The following is an 11029-nucleotide window of genomic DNA, read 5'->3' on the forward strand; positions in this document are numbered from 1 at the left end:
AAAAAATCTAATCAAATGCATATGCATTTTGATTAATCATGATTAATCAGAGGTTAGTAATTAATTTTTAAAAAGCGGCCCTCTGAAAACAGCCATTTCTGCGATGTGGCCCTCAATGAAAATAAGGTTGACACCAAGGCCGGCCCGTGGCATAGGCCGTATAGGCAAATGCTAAGGGCGCCGTCCATCAGGGGGCGCCACGCCAGTGCCACAAATGTTGGAGAAAAAAAAAAAAAAAGTTGGTACTATTATTTCTAAATACAAAAAATAATCCCACGTTAATTAAAATGCAAAGTAAAGCCTATTTAATAGAAATATTATTTGTTACAACATTACCCAACGCCCCCTCCCTTCCCGTATCATGACTCTTTTTGGACGTCACCACATCAAAAAATCAACACAAGATGTCAAAACGGCCAAAACTGTCAGGTGCCCAGGGAAGAAAAAAAGAGAAAAGAAGAGGAAGAGAAACGAGAAAAAGACAGAGGTAGCAGGTAGGTAACGTTAGCCTACATGAAATTATTTGTCTGTTACAGAATGTGATAGTAACCTGGCTTTTTAGCATTAAGCTAATGTTACATGACTCGGCAATTGCTAATCAATAAATAGCTAGTTCTGTTTTAACGTCGGGTTAATATTGTGGAGGGGGCTAAATTGTTATGGAAAATAATAATGTAACGTTAGGTAATTACAGTACTCCCACCTTACATTCCTCAGGGACATTTGTATTAGATCTTTTAAGCAGGTGTTTTTTGTTTACATTGTTATTGCCTTCTGGTTAGCTAATGTTTGCCCTGCAGGTAATAGTCACTTTTCCACCCCTTTATATATTAGGTATAGTTGTAAGCCTAGTTGTTAAAGTGCACATCATTAATGTTAATTAAGCAATATGTATGTAAAAAATATTGTATTTCATATATTCATTTTTTTTATTTTTTGCATTCATTTATTTATTCATATTTTTTTTTATCTTGTTAACTATTCTGATTGTTAATTTGCTTTCTTTAAGTTAAAAAAAAGGTCAAAGACAAAGCTATTCGGTTTCTTGTGAGTATATACACTTCACTGCCGATGTGGGGGGGGGCGCCACCTAAAATCTTGCCTAGGGCGCCAGATTGGTTAGGGCCGGGCCTGGTTGACACCCCTGGTTTAAGACAACTAATAAGTCTTTAATTCATGCATATCATTAAAAAAAAACAACGTGAATGCTAAGAAAGTCGCATCCAAGTGTGCACCAAGTACCTTTTTTTACATTTGCAGTCTGGACCAGCGTACCGAACCACAAGTGTGAAAGCAGCCACATTGATTTTTTTTGTCCTTTATACCTCTCTATCTCTCTATGGGTATGATTTAGATTGAAGTTTATGAATAAGTGCCAGAGAACAGACTTTGGAAGGACAAAGTATAGCATAAAAAGTCTTCTTTTTTTTTTTTGTGATAAATGCGTCAAAGAGCATGGATCTCTGCCAATGCCCATAAATATTGTGTCCAAAAAGGCAGGAGGATGTTCCCACACGCTCACATTGAGACTTCATTAAAATCTACTATTCTTCTACACAAGGTTCTTCTTGTCTGAATGAAAAATGATGGCCCAGAGACTGCTATTAGTGTGTGAGATTTACCGTGCTGCGTGTGCTTCTTCACACATTTGATATGATTAAAAGGTTAAAGATCTCATCAATCAAGGTGGGAAATCTACCCGCAGGTGCGCTTGCACTATTCAATCACAGGCGACGTCCTATCAGGGAGTAGGGTGCTCAGATTTGAGGGTTGATGTTCCAGTGCTTGTGTAGTGTCTACTGCAAATTGGAATAATTAATGGTGGATATTGGTGAAAACTAGATCAATATCAATATCAGGGCAGGTGTCAGAATAATTGTATCGAAGTTATCACAAAACTTTTGTGTTTCAATGAGTTCCCGGCGGGCAGACAAAAGCTGTCTTTGATCCTACCAAGCAAAAGGCTTGTAAAACTCCACTGTGTAGGATGGGAAGCGACATGAAGGCGTCGGTTTCTTTTGTCTATTGTAATCCACAGGAAGATTTTGTCTTGACCCGAGATCTACAAAGCGGAGAGGAAGCAGGGCCCGACTCCCCTGCAGGCACCTTTTCTTTGAACTGTTTCTAATCAAAGGCGATGGCTGTTTACGACCTCCCTCCCTTAAAACAGTGTTTTTAAAATTTTTTGAGCCAAGGCACATTTTTTCCATTGAAAAAAAATGCGGAGGCACACCACCAGCAGAAATAATTAAAAACTGAAACTCAGCAGCCGATATTGACAATAAAAAGTTGTCGCAATTGTTGGATATGACTTTAAAGCATAACCAAGCATGCATGACTATAGCTCTTGTCTTAAAGTACCGTATTTTCCGCACTATTAGCCGCACCTAAAAACCACAAATTTACTCAAAAGCTGACAGTGCGGCTTTTAACCCGGTGCGCTTTATATATGGATTAATATTACGATTCATTTTCATAAAGTTTCGATCTCGCAACTTCGGTAAACAGCCGCCATCTTTTTTCCCGGTAGAACAGGAAGCGCTTCTTCTTCTACGCAAGCAACCGCCAAGGTAAGCACCCGCCCCCATAGAACAGGAAGCGCTTCTTCTTCTACTGTAAGCAACCACCCGCCCGCGTAGAAGAAGAAAAAGCGCGCGGATATACCGTACGTTTCATTTCCTTTGTGTGTTTACATCTGTAAAGACCACAAAATGGCTCCTACCAAGTGACAGGGATCCGGTTCATGAAAAGACGCAATCTCTCCATCCGCACACGGATTACTATTTCACAGCAACTGATATTCCTGTGAACCGCACTGTGGATACAACGGGAGCATGTACGGTGAATATTCGCACCACAGGGAATGAGAAGTCATCCTTCACTGTGGTTCTAGCTTGCCATGCTAATGGCCAGAAACTTCCACCCATGGTGATATTCAAAAGGAAGACCTTGCCAAAAGAGACCTTTCCAGCCGGCGTCATCATAAAAGCTAACTCGAAGGGATGGATGAAGAAAAGATGAGCGAGTGGTTAAGGTAAGTTTAAGTTTACGCGAAGAGGCCGGGTGGCTTTTTTCACGCAGCTCTGTCCATGTTGATATACGTATGTTTGTGATTGCACATTTGCGTACATTTTGGGAGTGAACAGTTGTTAGAACGCTGGTTTTTAATATATTATTAAAGTTTGACTGACCTATCTGACTGTTTTTTTGACATTCCTTTAGCGCAGTTAGATGCGGCTTACAACACCAGGCGGCTTATAGGTGGACAAAGTTTTGAAATATGCCGTTCATTGAAGGCGCGGCTTTTAACCCAGGGCGCCTTATGGTGCGGAAAATACGGGTGTACTGTCACCACCTGTCACATCACACCCTGACTTATTTAGACTTTTTTTGCTTTTTTCCTGTGTGTAGTGTTTTACTTCTTGTCTTGCGCTCCTATTTTGGTGGCTTTTTCTCTTTTTTTTTTGGTATTTTCCTGTAGCAGTTTCATGTCTTCCTTGACCGCTATTCCCCACACCTACTTTGTTTTAGCAATCAAGAATATTTCAGTTGTTTTTATCCTTCTTTGTGGGGACATTGTTGATTGTCGCGTCATGTTCGGATGCACTTTGTGGACGCCGTCTTTGCTCCACAGTAAGTCTTTGCTGTCGTCCAGCATTCTGTTTTTGTTTACTTTGTAGCCAGTTCGGTTTTAGTTTCGTTCTGCATAGCCTTCCCTAAGCTTCAATGCCTTTTCTTAGGGGCACTCACCTTTTGTTTATTTTTGGTTTAAGCATTAGACACCTTTTTTACCTGCACGCTGCCTCCCGCTGTTTCCGACATCTACGATGCAATTAGCTACCTGCTGCCACCTACTGATATAGAAGAGTATAACGTGGTAAGTCTGCCGATCTCCAGACAGCACAGATACTCAACAACAACACATTATTTGCAGATTACTGGTTTGCAAAAAATATTTTTAACCCAAATAGGTGAAATTAGATAATCTCCCACGGCAGACCAGACTGTATCTCACGGCACAGTGGTTGAAAAACACTGCCTTAGAAACAGCTGTTGCCATGTAATCAGGGAAAGTCCAAATAAATAAGGAGGCGTACAATCTTTCGTCAGAGCGTGGGGCGGTACTGTACAAGGGTACAGTGTCTACGCGTTTCTCCACATTGAGCCAAATTTACTTCTGTCGCTGTTTTATTCCTTGCTTCTTGTCTTGTTTAATAGATGTCATCAGTGTTTGAACCTGACAGCGGGAATTCCACGGTGTGCCCCTCCAAAAAAGGATATGCATCTCTGGGCAATTTTCATGTCATTACGGCAGGGGTGTGAAACTCACTTTAGATGGGGGGGCCACACGGAGGAAAATCTACTCCCAAGTGGGCCGGACTGGTAAAATCTTGGCACGATAACTTAAAAATAAAGACAACTGCAGATTGTTTTCATTGTTTAAAAATAGAACAAGCACATTCTGAAAAATTTACAAATCAAAATGTTGTTTTTTTACACTTACATGTTGCGGTTAATAGTATTCGATCTTTGTCAGTATTTATACTTTCTGAATAAATTATGTGATCATGATCATCAGTCAACTCATTGGTGTTAATTTTCAATCTATCAAGATAAAAAAATAATATCAAAATCAAATTACAGGTTCCTCTCTTTAAGAAGGGGAACCGGAGGGTGTGCTCTAACTATCGTGGGATCACACTCCTCAGCCTTCCCGGTAAGGTCTATTCAGGTGTACTGGAGAGAAGGCTACGCCGGATAGTCGAACCTCGGATTCAGGAGGAACAGTGTGGTTTTCGTCCTGGTCGTGGAACTGTGGACCAGCTCTATACTCTGGGCAGGGTCCTTGAGGGTGCATGGGGGTTTGCCCAACCAGTCTACATGTGTTTTGTGGACTTGGAGAAGGCATTCGACCGTGTCCCTCGGGAAGTCCTGTGGGGAGTGCTCAGAGAGTACGGGGTATCGGACTGTCTGATTGTGGCAGTCCGCTCCCTGTATGCTCAGCTTGGTCCGCATTGTAAGTCGGACACGTTTCCAGTGAGGGTTGGACTCCGCCAAGGCTGCCCTTTGTCACCCATTCTGTTCATAACTTTTATGCACAGAATTTCTAGGCGCAGTCAAGGCGTTGAGGGGATCCGGTTTGGTGGCTGCAGGATTAGGTCTCTGCTTTTTGCAGATGATGTGGTCCTGATGGCTTCATCTGGCCAGGATCTTCAGCTCTCACTGGATCGGTTCGCAGCCGAGTGTGAAGCGACTGGGATGAGAATCAGCACCTCCAAGTCCGAGTCCATGGTTCTCGCTCGGAAAAGGGTGGAGTGCCATCTCCGGGTTGGGGAGGAGATCTTGCCCCAAGTGGAGGAGTTCAAGTACCTCGCAGTCTTGTTCACGAGTGAGGGAAGAGTGGATCGTGAGATCGACAGGCGGATCGGTGCGGCGTCTTCAGTAATGCGGACGCTGTATCGATCCGTTGTGGTGAAGAAGGAGCTGAGCCGGAAGGCAAAGCTCTCAATTTACCGGTCGATCTACGTTCCCATCCTCACCTATGGTCATGAGCTTTGCGTTATGACCGAAAGGACAAGATCACGGGTACAAGCGGCCGAAATGAGTTTCCTCCGCCGAGTGGCGGGGCTCTCCCTTAGAGATAGGGTGAGAAGCTCTGTCATTCGGGGGGAGCTCAAAGTAAAGCCGCTGCTCCTCCACATGGAGGGGAGCCAGATGAGGTGGTTCGGGCATCTGGTCAGGATGCCACCCGAACGCCTCCCTAGGGAGGTGTTTCGGGCACGTCCGACCGGTAGGAGGCCACGGGGAAGACCCAGGACACGCTGGGAAGACTATGTCTCCCGGCTGGCCTGGGAACGCCTCGGGGTCCCACAGGAAGAGCTGGACGAAGTGGCTGGGGAGAGGGAAGTCTGGGCTTCCCTGCTTAGGCTGCTGCCCCCGCGACCCGACCTCGGATAAGCGGAAGAAGATGGATGGATGGATGGATGGATGGAAATTACAGGATATTATTTATGTAGTCTTCTCATTTTCCTCGACTGGTATGTAACATAATCTACAAAGATACAAATAAATGCTATTGCGAAATCTAGTGGACACATTTAGATCAGTGGTTTCTTTCATTCAAAAATTTTGGCTCATTTTTACACAGGGGTTAGTGCGTGCGCCTCACAATAAGAAGGTCCTAGGATTGATCCCGGGGCTTGGCTCCAGCACGCCCCCTGCAAACCTGAAAGGGACAAGCGGTAGAAAATGGATGGATGGATGTCTTTCTTGTACAAGATTTATACTGTCGTGTGGAGGCCAACTCACACTTATCTCACATCTGACTGGTCGGCTGCTGCATGCTGTCCATCGCCATCACATCGGCAAGAAAACAATAAATGAGCTTTAGGTGGTCTAAAGAAGAAAGATTGTGGAAAGTCTGAGCTGATGGTTTTTTTTTGCCTGGAACTGTGTTGGATTATTGTTAATATGTATTTAGGGACATTTTCATTTGTGAAAAATACAAGATTATACATCAAAAACATCTAATCAGGGAAAACTTTCATGTCCCCATTGCCGTTACGGACCTCCTGTTTAAGACCACTGCTTTAGAACATACTTGCCAACCTTGAGACCTCCGAATTCGGGAGATGGGGAGGGCGGCGCGTTTGGGGGCTGTGGGGGGATTGAGGTGGGTGCGGTTGGGAGGGCGGGGTTTGGTGGTAGTGGGGGTGTATATTGTAGCGTCCCGGAAGAGTTAGTGCTGCAAGGGGTTCTGGGTATTTGTTCTGTTACAGTGCGGATGTTCTCCCAAAATGTGTTTGTCATTCTTGTTTGGAGTGGGTTCACAGTGTGGCGCATATTTGTAACAGTGTTAAAGTTGTTTATACGGCCACCCTCAGTGTGACCTGTATGGCTGTTGATCAAGTATGGGTTGCATTCACTTAAAGGGGAACATTATCACCAGACCTATGTAAGCGTCACAGTGGGGCAAAAAAGTATTTAGTCAGCCACCAATTGTGCAAGTTCTCCCACTTAAAATGATGACAGAGGTCTGTAATTTTCATCATAGGTACACTTCAACTGTGAGAGACAGAATGTGAAAAAAAAATCCAGGAATTCACATTGTAGGATTTTTAAAGAATTTATTTGTAAATTATGGTGGAAAATAAGTATTTGGTCAATAACAAAAATTCAACTCAATACTTTGTTATTGCCAACAAAGGTTATATTACAGAGGTCAAACGATTACTATAGGTCTTTACCAGGTTTGCACACACAGTAGCTGGTATTTTGGCCCATTCCTCCATGCAGATCTTCTCGAGAGCAGTGATGTTTTGGGGCTGTCGCCGAGCAACACGGACTTTCAACTCCCTCCACAAATTTTCTATGGGTTTGAGGTCTGGAGACTGGCTAGGCCACTCCAGGACTTTCAAATGCTTCTTACGGAGCCACTCCTTCGTTGCCCGGGCGGTGTGTTTGGGATCATTGTCATGCTGGAAGACCCAGCCACGTTTCATCTTCAAAGCTCTCACTGATGGAAGGAGGTTTTGGCTCAAAATCTCACGATACATGGCCCCATTCATTCTTTCCTTAACACGGATCATTCGGCCTGTCCGCTTAGCAGAAAAACAGCCCCAAAGCATGATGTTTCCACCCCCATGCTTCACAGTAGGTATGGTGTTCTTGGGATGCAACTCAGTATTCTTCTTCCTCCAAACACGACGAGTTGAGTTTATACCAAAAAGTTCTATTTTGGTTTCATCTGACCACATGACATTCTCCCAATCCTCTGCTGTATCATCCATGTGCTCTCTGGCAAACTTCAGACGGGCCTGGACATGCACTGGCTTAAGCAGGGGGACACGTCTGGCACTGCAGGATTTGATTCCCTGTCGGCGTAGTGTGTTACTGATGGTAACCTTTGTTACTTTGGTCCCAGCTCTCTGCAGGTCATTCACCAGGTCCCCCCGTGTGGTTCTGGGATTTTTGCTCACCGTTCTCATGATCATTTTGAACCCACGGGATGAGATCTTGCGTGGAGCCCCAGATCAAGGGAGATTATCAGTGGTCTTGTATGTCTTCCATTTTCTGATAATTGCTCCCACAGTTGATTTTTTCACACCAAGCTGCTTGCCTATTGTAGATTAACTCTTCACAGTCTGGTGCAGGTCTACAATTCTTTTCCTAGTGTCCTTCGACAGCTCTTTGGTCTTGGCCATAGTGGAGTTTGGAGTCTGACTGTTTGAGGCTGTGGACAGGTGTCTTTTATACAGATAACAAGTTCAAACAGGTGCCATTAATACAGGTAACAAGTGGAGGACAGAAGAGCTTCTTAAAGAAGAAGTTACAGGTCTGTGAGAGCCAGAGATCTTCCTTGTTTGAAGTGACCAAATACTTATTTTCCACCATCATTTACAAATAAATTCTTTAAAATTCCTACAATGTGAATTCCTGGATTTTTTTCCAAATTCTGTCTCTCACAGTTGAAGTGTACCTATGATGAAAATTACAGACCTCTGTCATCATTTTAAGTGGGAGAACTTGTACAATCGGTGGCTGACTAAATACTTTTTTGCCCCACTGTATACCTTGATGTTGCAGAAAAAAGACCATATATTTTTTTAACCGATTTCCGAACTCTAAATGGGTGAATTTTGGCGAATTAAACGCCTTTCTATTATTCGCTCCCGGAGCGATGACGTCACGTTGTGACGTCACATCGGGAAGCAATCCGCTATTTTCTCACTTTCGTCGGTGTGTTGTCGGAGAGTGTAACAACACGAACAGGGATGGATTCAAGTTGCACCAGTGGCCCAAAAATGCGAAATTGGACGAAATTTGTTCAAAATACGAGGGTGTGGGGGAAGCCGACGAAATGGTCAGTCGTTTGTTCCGCACACTTTACCGACGAAAGCTATGCTACGACAGAGATGGCAAGAATGTGTGGATATCCTGCGACACTCAAAGCAGATGCATTTCCAACGATAAAGTCAAAGAAATCTGCCCCCAGACACCCATTGAATCTGCCGGAGTGTGTGAGCAATTCAGGGACAAAGGACCTCGGTAGCACGGCAATCAATGAGTTTGTTCCCGCAGATGAGCGAGCTAAACCCCCCTGGATGTCTTGGCTCACACCGTCCCTTATGCCACCGAAGATGATCAAGAGAAGAATATCGACCCTAGCTTCCCTGGCCTGCTGACATCAACTCCAAAACTGGACAGATCAGCTTTCAGGAAAAGAGAGCGGATGAGGGTATGTCTACAGAATATATTAATTGATGAAAACTTTATTCATTACTCGCAATTTATGTAAATTATTATACATAAACTGTGTTTACCAATAATTTAGCTTAAAAACATTTATTTTTTTCAATCATTCGAGTACATTCGGGTAATCTTGTGTAATGCAGTATTTTGTGTCTATTTAGGTATGGTTAACCTGAGTGCTGAAATCGTGGAAAAATATATGTTCTTAGCGCGCCTGAAATGGGCTGTCTGCACTCTCAAAGTGCATGTTGTTGCCAAATGTATTTCATATGCTGTAAACCTAGTTCATAGTTGTTAGTAATTATCTTCAGACAGTGTTAAGTCGCTGAAATCCGAGTCTGAATCCGAGCTAATGTCGCTATACCTTGCTGTTTGTTTGTATTGGCATCACTGTGTGACGTCACAGGAAAATGGACGGGTGTATACAGGTAAAAGCCAGTAAATTAGAATATTTTGAAAAACTTGATTTATTTCAGTAATTGCATTCAAAAAGTGTAACTTGTACATTATATTTATTCATTGCACACAGACTGATGCATTCAAATGTTTATTTCATTTAATTTTGATGATTTGAAGTGGCAACAAATGAAAATCCAAAATTCCGTGTGTCACAAAATTAGAATATTACTTAAGGCTAATACAAAAAAGGGATTTTTAGAAATGTTGGCCAACTGAAAAGTATGAAAATGAAAAATATGAGCATGTACAATACTCAATACTTGGTTGGAGCTCCTTTTGCCTCAATTACTGCGTTAATGCGGCGTGGCATGGAGTCGATGAGTTTCTGGCACTGCTCAGGTGTTATGAGAGCCCAGGTTGCTCTGATAGTGGCCTTCAACTCTTCTGCGTTTTTGGGTCTGGCATTCTGCATCTTCCTTTTCACAATACCCCACAGATTTTCTATGGGGCTAAGGTCAGGGGAGTTGGCGGGCCAATTTAGAACAGAAATACCATGGTCCGTAAACCAGGCACGGGTAGATTTTGCGCTGTGTGCAGGCGCCAAGTCCTGTTGGAACTTGAAATCTCCATCTCCATAGAGCAGGTCAGCAGCAGGAAGCATGAAGTGCTCTAAAACTTGCTGGTAGACGGCTGCGTTGACCCTGGATCTCAGGAAACAGAGTGGACCGACACCAGCAGATGACATGGCACCCCAAACCATCACCCAACCATGCAAATTTTGCATTTCCTTTGGAAATCGAGGTCCCAGAGTCTGGAGGAAGACAGGAGAGGCACAGGATCCACGTTGCCTGAAGTCTAGTGTAAAGTTGCCACCATCAGTGATGGTTTGGGGTGCCATGTCATCTGCTGGTGTCGGTCCACTCTGTTTCCTGAGATCCAGGGTCAACGCAGCCGTCTACCAGCAAGTTTTAGAGCACTTCATGCTTCCTGCTGCTGACCTGCTCTATGGAGATGGAGATTTCAAGTTCCAACAGGACTTGGCGCCTGCACACAGCGCAAAATCTACCCGTGCCTGGTTTACGGACCATGGTATTTCTGTTCTAAATTGGCCCGCCAACTCCCCTGACCTTAGCCCCATAGAAAATCTGTGGGGTATTGTGAAAAGGAAGATGCAGAATGCCAGACCCAAAAACGCAGAAGAGTTGAAGGCCACTATCAGAGCAACCTGGGCTCTCATAACACCTGAGCAGTGCCAGAAACTCATCGACTCCATGCCACGCCGCATTAACGCAGTAATTGAGGCAAAAGGAGCTCCAACCAAGTATTGAGTATTGTACATGCTCATATTTTTCATTTTCATACTTTTCAGTTGGCCAAC

The sequence above is a fragment of the Nerophis lumbriciformis genome, linkage group LG04 (genome assembly GCF_033978685.3).
Source record: "Nerophis lumbriciformis linkage group LG04, RoL_Nlum_v2.1, whole genome shotgun sequence".
In the NCBI taxonomy this organism is placed as follows: Eukaryota; Metazoa; Chordata; class Actinopteri; order Syngnathiformes; family Syngnathidae; genus Nerophis; species Nerophis lumbriciformis.